Source organism: Mobula hypostoma, chromosome 7 (assembly GCF_963921235.1).
Source record: "Mobula hypostoma chromosome 7, sMobHyp1.1, whole genome shotgun sequence".
Lineage (NCBI taxonomy): Eukaryota > Metazoa > Chordata > Chondrichthyes > Myliobatiformes > Myliobatidae > Mobula > Mobula hypostoma.
In genome coordinates this window covers 177,953,752-177,963,947 of record NC_086103.1, presented here as the reverse complement: position 1 = coordinate 177,963,947, position 10,196 = coordinate 177,953,752, and positions in this window count along the sequence as shown.

Sequence of the window (10,196 nt, the reverse complement as noted above, 5' to 3'; positions counted from 1 at the left end):
GGATTCTCACACACACATATATGCATTTATCCATAGTACTGTTCAAAACTCTTAGGCACCCTAGATATCTTATATGGTTTCAGATGGTATGGCCTCCATAGAGTCTTGATCTCAACATTATCAAGGCTGTCTGGAATTGTCTGGAGAGACAGAAGCAAGTGAGATGGACAAAGTCTGCAGAAGAAGTGTGACAATTTCTCCGAGATGCTTGGATCAACCTACCAGCCGATTTTCTTATAAGACTGCACGACGGTGTACCTAAGAGAATTGTTGCAGTTTTAAAGGCAAAGGGTGGTCACATCAAATATGGATTTGATTTAGTTTTTTACAATTTACTGCTTTTTATAGTAATTTTTTTGATATTTAGAAACTTTTCATTTTATGACAGGTGATTGATAAGTTTGTGGCCTAAGGTAGAAGGAGTCAATTTTAGAAAACCTAACACATTTACTTTTCCTACATTTACACACTTAGCCCAGCGGTCGTGGAGCATACGGATCCCTTCTTTGTAGAAGTTGACGTCTTGGACCTCCAGAAAGTGATCCACAGCAGGGGTGATTGATAAGTTCATGGCCTAAGGTAGAAGGAGAATTATTATTAACTTTAAACTTTCTGCATTTTCACTCAAAGAATTGAACTGCACGTGCATGTAATGAGAGCAGTATAACTCATCTCCTTCCACCTTAAGCCACGAACCTATCAATCACCCTGCTGTGGACCACCTGGAGGTCCAACACGCTCTTGTTACATGCATATGCAGTTCAACGGTGAGTGACAATGCACAAAGTTTGAAGTTAGTAACTCATCTCCTTCTACCTTAGGCCACAAACTTATCAATCACCCCTGCTGTGGACTACTTCTACAAAGAAGGGATCCGTCTGCTCCACGACCACTTGACTAAGTGTGTAAATGTGGGTGGGGACTATGCTGAAAAATAAATGTGCTAGGTTTTCTAAAATTGACTTTCTACCTTAGGCCACGAACTTATCAATCACCCCCGGTATTATTTTTGAAAGCATCTTTGCTTTACAGGATTTTTTTTTTACCTGTACCTAGGTCCTTTGTACAGTACTGCATAGTTGGTCCACCAGGGCAGCTGCTGTTTGTGTTCAAAAAAACAGTGATTTGTGTTGTGTTAGTTGTAAGAAATGAGTAGTAAGACAATTCAGAGCTGTTTTGCTCACCGTGGTTGCAAGCATTCAGGCTTGGAGATGGCAGAGTTGGCCAGTAGAGAAAATGAAGCAAGTTGGAGACTTTGGAAATGAAAATTTGGAGGATGCAATTGTCGATAGCATTGTGTGAAGGCAGTTCATTATCTGCACTAGATGTCCGCACTGATGTTGTTCATTGCATACACTGGATGAACTCCTCCGTCAATAACTATTAGGAACTAATACACAGTTCTATAGAACTCTAGTATGATTGGTAGTGTTCTAATTTGTTCTGTATTTCATTTAAATACATCATTTGTTACTCAATTTGTCTTTTTTAAACCTTTTTAACTATTTCCACGGTTCAGCTAATTGGGGCAGCAAATTCTGGATGATTCTGTTAATTGGGCCACTTCAGGAACAGTATGTTTTGGCTCAATTTAGTGGTGGCCCCAATTAGTCAAAGTTTATATACAATACATGTGTGTGTGTGTGTATATGTGTATATATAATATATAAATAAAAATACGGAGCAATACCATTTATTCCGACTGAGTACACTCCAATCTGATGCATGAATATGGATTTCTCCTTCTGGTAAACTAATTCACCCCCATCCTTCCTCTACTCCCCACTCTAATCTTGTACCTCTTCTCAAATAAAAGAAAATCTGCAGATGCTGGAAATCCCAGCAACACACACAAAATGCTGGAAGAAATCAGCAGGCCTGGCAGTATCTATGGAAAAAAGTACAGTCCACATTGAAATGCTGAGTTCCTCCAGCATTTTGTGTGTTTTACCTCTTCTCACCTGCCTATTGCTTCCCTCGTCCTTGCCTTTCTCCTTTGGTCACTTTCCTCTCCACCACATCTTGACCTTTCCTACCCAACTGGCTTCACCTATTACCTTCCAGACAGTCTTCTTCCCCTCCCCCAACCTTTTATTCTGGCACCTTCCCCTTTCCTTCTCTGTCCTGAAGAAGGGTCTTGGCCTGAAAAGTTGACTGTTTACTCATTTCCATGGATGCTGCCTGACCTGTTGAGTTCCTCCAGCATGATGCATGTTGTCCCAGCCATTTCCACATCCTGGTGACCAAGCCACTCCTGACTTGAGAACGTTGGTCCTAACTAAGCCAAGGTTGCAATTGTTCATTTCTTTTCCTGACTGAAAGTAACTAACTCCTGGATCTTCACAGTTACTGAGTCAACATACAAAAGCATTTTAGCTGTTTAAATCCTCTTGAGAGATGTGTTCAAATCCTATCAGATATAACTGAAATTCAAAACTTGCTTTTCTGTTTAATTTCTTTCATCTGCTCTAAGTTCCTGAAAGGAATTTAATAATGATAATTAGATTTTAATAATAATTGTTTCTCAAATGGCTTCAGTTGCAGAATTAGTGGGTTCAAATGCATGTTTAATTCCTGTGCATCTCTTGTTAAGCTGTATCGGAGAGCATGGGCTGTAATAAAGTCATTACTGAATGATTTATACCAAAGGCTTTGCTTTATTTAGTTAACCCAAGGAATGAAAAAGTTCAAAGTTCACAGTAAATTTATTATCCAAGTATGTATATACTATCATATGCAACCTTGAGATTAATTTTTCAGACATTTATAGGAAATTTAAAGAAACACAATAGAATCCATGAACATCCTCTATTTAAATGCACTCAATCGTTGGGAAGGCTTTGCCTGTGACCGACTGGGCTCTATCCACCATTTCCTGTAGTCTTTTCTATTCCTGGGCATTGGTGTTTCCATACCAATCTGTGATGCTGATGCAGGAAAGCAGCATCCATCATCAGGGACTGCACTCCCCCCCACCACCCTGGTTATGCTCTCTTCTCACTGCCACCATCAGGAAAGTGGTACAGGAGCCTCAGGATGCACACCACCAGGTTCAGGGACAGTTACTATCCTTCAACCACCAGGCTCTTGAACCAAAGGGGATAACTTCTTATTCTTGCCCCATCATCGAAATGTTCCCACAACCTATCAACTCATTTTCAAGGATTCTTCATCTCATGTTCTTGATCATTATTTATTTATTATTATTACATTGTTCTTTTTGTACTTGCATAGTTTGAAGCCTTTTGTACACTGGTTGAATGCCCAGCAGCTGGAGCAGTCTTTCAATAATTCTGTTATGGTTATTATTCTGTGGATTTATTGAGTATACCCACAAAAATGATTCTCAGGGTTGTGTATGGTGACATATATGTATTTTGATAATAAATTTAGTTTGAACTTGATGCAACCAGTCAAGATATGCTGCATTGTGAAGCTTGCCGAAGTTTTTGATGATACGCTGAATCTACACAAACTTCTAAGAAAGTAGAGGTCTACTGTGCTTTCCTTGTGATGGTACTTACAAGGAAGTACCTGATCCCAGGACATGTTGTCTGATATGTTAATGCCAAGCTACTGACCCTCTCCACCTTCAATCGCCTAGCGAGGACTGGCTCATGGATCTCCAGTTTCCTCTTTCTGTGGTTAATAATCAGCTCTTTGGTTTTGCTGGCACTGAGTGAGACGTTGTTGTCGTGAAACCATTCAACCACATTTAAAATGTCTCAAATGTAATGATTCATCACCACCTTTCATTTGTCCAACAGCAGTAATGCTATCAGAAAACGTAAGTATGACATTGGAGCTGTACTTGTGTATGTATGCATTATTTATTTATTTATTTAGCACAGAGTTAAGCCTTTTGCCCTTCAAGCCACTCCACCCCAGCAACCCCACAACTCTGATTCACCCTAGCCTAACCATGGAACAATTTACAAAGACCATTTATGCTACCCGGTACATCTTTGGAGTGTGGGGGAAACTCGGGCATCCGGGGAAAACCCACACATTCCACAGGGAGGATGTGCAGAGACTCCTTGGAGAAAGGAACTGGAATTGAACTCCGAACTCTGGAAAGCCCCGAACTTTAATAGCATCGTGCTAACAGCTACGCGACCATGGCATCCCAAGTAAAATAGTTCTACATAAGGAAATAGCTAGAGGGTGGAGCTATGCATACTTTGGTCAGAGGATGGACCTCCTTAGCTACAATCATAGGTGTAAAGTGAGTAGAGCAAGGGACTTGTGGTGCATCCCTGTGATGATGAGAGTGGGGGAGTTCAAATTCAGATTTCAGATTCATTTATTTACATCAAAACACACACTGAAATGCATTGTTTGCATTAACAACCAACACACCGATGGACGTGCTGGGGTCAGGCCATAAATGTTACCACACGTTCCATCACCAACATAGCATGGCCATCATGTTCAGAAGAACAATACAGAATACAACGAAAGAACACAACAAGCACCCAAGCATCAACAAGCCCCATCCTTCCCTCCCAACCGTCCACACACAGTGACAGTCCTCCAACGCCAGGCCTCTGGTCTCCAGTCTCCACGCTTCGGGTATCAAACTTTGCCTTCCAGACTTCTGATTGACCTTCAGGCTTCTATCTTTGGTATTAACCCCAGGACTACGTGAAGATAGGACCCTGAACTCTAACACCGGGCTTTTTAACTTACTGACCCTCGTGCCTCCTCGTGATACCCCACTCATTGCCTCTGTCTCCCCCTCCCATAGCGTCTTGCTCTCATTATAAGTGGATATAAAGGACTAGACAAGTTCTTCCTCTGCCCAATCTGTATCATTCAATAAATAAAACACTGAATGCCTAGCCACGATTAACAATGGCTGCCGTGTTTCCTATGTTACAATAGTGACTTCTCTTCAATGGTTATAAAATCTTGAGGCCAAAAGTGCTGTTCTATAAATATAGCAAAATCAGGTTAGGGAGCATTTCTGAAGAACAAAAAAAAAGCAATTAGGCTTTTGTCAACTTGCAAGTTGAGTTGGTGGTGAGGAAGGCAAAAGCAATATTAGCATTAATTTCAAGATGACTTGGATAAAAGGCAAGGCTGTAATCATGAGACTTTATAAGGCATTGGCTAGACTACACTTAGAATATTGTGAGAAGCTTTGGGTCTTTTATCTAAGAAAGGATGTGTTGGCATTGGAGAGGGTCCAGAGGAGGTTAACGAGAATTATCCTGGGGATGAAAGGGTTTAAGTACGAGGAACTTTGAGGACTCTGGCTCTGTACTTAGTGGAGTTTTGAAGAATGACAGCGATCTCTTTGAAACCTATCAAATATTGAAAAGCCTAGATAGAGCGGATGTGGAGAGGATAATTCCTATAGTGCGAGAGTCTAGGACCAGAGGGCACAGCCTCAGAATAGAAGGACGTCCCTTTAGAACAGAGATGAAAGGGAATTTCTTTGGCCAGAGGGTGGTGAATCTGCAGAATTCACTGCCACAGATGGTTGTGGAGGCAAGTCATCTGGTATACTGAAAGTGGATGTTGATAGGATCCTGATTAGTCCCTGTCATCATTATGTGCCATGTTATATGATGCAGACGATCATGGTGCCATGACCATGAATTGCTGTTCCTCTCCGCATTTTGTGGCACATCGAGCAGCAACTTTGCTGTTTCTTTAGCATTTCTGTCTGTTGTTTACGAGACCGAGTTGCTAGCTCGATGCTGAACCCAGCATGGATGGAAAGCCTGCAAAGAGCCGGCCGGATTCGAACCTAGGATCACTTGCCACGAATTGCGTTGTAGATGTCACTACACCACCAGCCGGCAAAGACCACGACTGTTCTTGGCAAATTTTTCTACAGAACTAGTTTTCTTGATTAGTAAGGGTGTCACTTAACCACACATTGCTCTGCGATGACACCGGTGCCAAGCTGTATGGGTCTTAATACCCTTGCCTTGGACAACATCGGTAGCGTGGAGAGGGCAGACTTGCAGCATGGGCAACTGCCGGTCTTCCATACAACCTTGCCCAGGCCTGCGCCCTGGAAACCTTCCAAGGTGCAACTCCATGGTCTCACAAGACTAATGGATGCCTATTCAAGGGTGTCAAAAGTTACGGGGAGAAGGCAGAGAACAGGGTTGCGAGGGATAATAAATTGGCCATGATAGAATGCCTGATATAATCGTAACAAAATCAATGGGCTGAATGGATTAATTCTGCTTCTATGTCTTACGGTCTTATGATGTTGTTCTAAAAGGGCTCTGTTTCTCAGATGGGACTGGGGGTAACACAGTCAGTAGGGCCGAAGGGCCTGTTTCCATGCAGTATGACTCTGAGGCTTGGCTATCAGTGTTGTACGGAAGGGTTGGTTGCCATTAACCTCCTTCCTGTCCGTGATAAGTACTTCTGTGTAATTTGCTGTTGCATAAAGATAGCAGAGAAAGTAAAAATATCAATTTAGACTCCACTGATTAAACATAAGGATTTGTAGTCTAAACACAATTTGCCTGACATGATGGCCCAATTAATGTTCTCACTGGCATCTTGCACAGACTCAGACCATATGTCAAGAGATCACTTTACCAATTTTCCCCGCACTATGATTGCAGATACATCCAGGGCGTTATCAACAAGGGTAGCTTATTGAGTGACTTGGTTTCTTTGAAACACTCTCGCCTGTGAGGATCCTCTGACTGTGATACACAACAGTGGAGAAACAAAGCACCCTTGAGTCCTGAAAGCCACCATTATTCTCCCGATATCACAGATCTTTTTTGCTAGCGATTCTCATAGGTCAGGCCAATTTCTATTATTACTTAAAAAAAAGAATGTTATTTATAGCCAGCAAGATATAATAGTGATCCATATTTATATATTTGGAGGCATGTGATTTAATTCCCAGCACTTAAGATATACAGACTCTTTGTTGCTGGGACTAAGCATCGCAGAATTGATAACAAGTCAGTCATTTACTTCAAGCTGAAGTTGGAGAAAGACTGTAGGACCATAAGGTACAGGAGCAAAATTAGGTCATTTCATCATGGCTGATCCATTTTCCCTCTCAGCCCCAATCTCCTGCCTTCCCCCCGTATTCCTTCATACCCTGTCAAATCAAGAACCTATTAATCTCTGCCTTAAATATATCCAATGTCTTGGCCTCCACAGCAGCCAGTGGCAATGAATTCCACAAGTTTGCCACTCTGGCTAAAGAAATTCCCCCTCATCTCCGCTCTAAATGGTCGTCCCTCTATTCTGAGGCTGTGTCCTCTGGTCTTAGACTCTCTCACCATAGGAAACATCCTCTCCACATCCATTCCTGTGGGTCATACCATCTTCTAACTGCTACCATCGGGAGGAGTTACAGAAGCCTGAAGACCCACACCAACAGGTTCAGAACAACCTGCTGCACAGGTTCACTCTGTGGTTAAGAAAGCATATGGTGCATTGGCCTTCATCAATCATGGGATTGAGTTTAGGAGACAAGAGGTAATGATGCAGCTATATAGGACCCTGGTCAGACCCCACTTGGAGTACTGTGCTCAGTTCTGGTCGCCTCACTGCAGGAAGGATGTGGAAACCATATAAAGGGTGCAGAGGAGATTTACATGTCATAAGGAGGTGGCTGGGAACAGACCCAAGTGCAAGACACAGACACTGAAGTACTAGGGACAGGACTAGGATCCAGGCTGAGGGCAAGGACATGGACATGAAAACCGGGAACCCGGAACAGGACTGAACAAGAGAGCTAGAAGCCCAGGCTTGGACTCCGAGCCAGAGACTGGACAAGGACCCAGTACCTGGGTCTTGCCTCTGGCTCGGACCCCAGAACTAGGCAAGGACGAGGCTTGGCAGGCAGGCAGGAGTCTCCAGGCTTGAGGCTAGGCAGGCAGGCAGGAGTCTCCAGGCTTGAGGCTAGGCAGGAGTCTCCAGGCTTGAGGCTAGGCAGGCAGGCAGGAGTCTCCAGGCTTGAGGCTAGGCAGGCAGGCAGGAGTCTCCAGGCTTGAGGCTAGGCAGGCAGGCAGGAGTCTCCAGGCTTGAGGCTAGGCAGGCAGGCAGGAGTCTCCAGGCTTGAGGCTAGGCAGGCAGGCAGGAGTCTCCAGGCTTGAGGCTAGGCAGGCAGGCAGGAGTCTCCAGGCTTGAGGCTAGGCAGGCAGGCAGGCGTCTCCAGGCTTGAGGCTAGGCAGGCTCCTCCTGGGCAGGGCGTGGATCACCTGGGCAGGGCGCGGATCACCACCCGACAGAGGCATGGAACAGGAAGGGACAGAACCAACCACAGGTAACGGCAAGACGGCCTGGGCTTACCCGACGGTGGCAAGGGACAGAACTAACCGCAGGTAATGGCAAGACGGCCTGGCTTACCTGGGTGGAGGCAAGGGACAGGAAGGAGCTAGGTACAGGGTGGCTCCAGGACAAGACTGCAGGCAAGACGAGGCGAGAGTTACCAGCACGACAAGGCAAGGCTTCAGGCGAGGAAACAGAAGGCAGAGGAAGGGATACAAGGAGGAAGGGATACAAGGAGGAAGGACAAGAACAATCCAGCAGCCACGCCCTGGTCTCTGGAGGTATTTATGCAGCCAGCCCCGACAGGCATCAGCTGCCTTAATTAGTGCTTAACAGGAACAGAAACAGGGTGAACAGGAAAAGCTGGAGCAAGGGTCAATGGACTGGACCGTGAACTGGAATATGGATTTCACGGACCGGACCATGACATTACAAGGATGTTGCCTGGTTTGGGGAGCATACCTCATGAGAATAGGTTGAGTGAACTCTGCTTTTTCTCCTTGTAGCGACAGAGGATGAAAGGTGACCTGATAGAGGTGTTTAAGATGATGAGAGGCATTGTTCGTGTGGATAGTCAGTGGCTTTTTCCCAGGGCTGAAATGGCTAGCACGACAGGGCACAGTTTTAAGGTGCTTGGAAGCAGGTACAGAGGAGATGTCAGGGGTAAGTATTTTACGCAGAGAGTGGTGAGTGCGTGGAATGGGCTGCCAGTGACAGTGGTGGAAGCACTTTTAAGAGACTCCTGGATAGGTACATAGAGCTTAGAAAAATAGAGGGCTATGGGTAACCTTAGATAATTTATAAAGTAAGTACATGTTCCACACAGCTTAGTGGGCCAAAGGGCCTGTATTATGCTGCAGGTTTTCTATGTTTCTAACTACTTTCCTACAACCATCAGGGTCTTAAACTGACCTGCATAACCCAAATCCTACCTCAGCAGAGGAACACTGTGAAGCGCCTCTTGCATCACCATAGACTTGTCTCCCATTAAATCGTTGTTTTCTTGAGGAGGAGGAGCATAGGAGGAGACAATGGTGCCTAATGGCGACCACTTTGCTTGCGCATTTTTGGAAATAGCTCTATTTACGTCTTTAATATCTCTGTTTTTTCCTTTCAGGGTTCTTTTGAAGACCCTGACCTGGAGTTACATGCTGACTACAATTTTTTGTGGGAATGGGACCCACACTTGGGGTCTCATGACTGATCGTTATTCGGCATGCCAAGGCACGGCCTAAGAGCTTTGCTCGCCTTTGGAGGTCCAAGATTTTGTGGCTCTGGGGACGGGGGCATCGGAGGTCAGTGTCTGGGTAGGAGATTGGTATGTCATGGGAGATGGAAGATCTAAGGCTGTATTCCTGAGATCTTTGGGGACAGAGCTTGGAAAAAGCGATGCAACAGACTTTTAACATCGTAACCAGTGAGTTGTTTATTATGTCTCCCCTCTCACTGTGAAACGAAGACACGTCTTTCTCCCCTATTAGGGGGAGAGACAGCCTGTGGTATGTCGAATACCGGGTGAATGAGCAGTCTTTCGAGTACTGCAAGTCTGTGTCTTTGCTGTTGCTTTGTACATGCTTGAGTGCTTGGTGGCCAATATCAATTCTTTTTTTTTTGCTGGTGCGGGAGGGAGGAGAGCTGCAGGGGGACTTTAGTAACATTTAACTGTCATTCAGTCTTTGGAGGCACTTCTCTTTTTTGTGGATGGTTGCGAAGTAAAGGCATTTCAGAATATATATTATATACATTTCTCTGACATTAAATTTAACTTTGAAACCTTTGAAATATCTTGTTTTTGGTCAGTCTTTTTTTCAAATGGTTCAATTTAATATCAGCAAATGTTTACAGTTTACAACCTGAAATTCTTACTCTTCACAGACATCCACAAAACAAGAAACCCCATAGACTGAATGATAAAAACATCAAAACCCCGA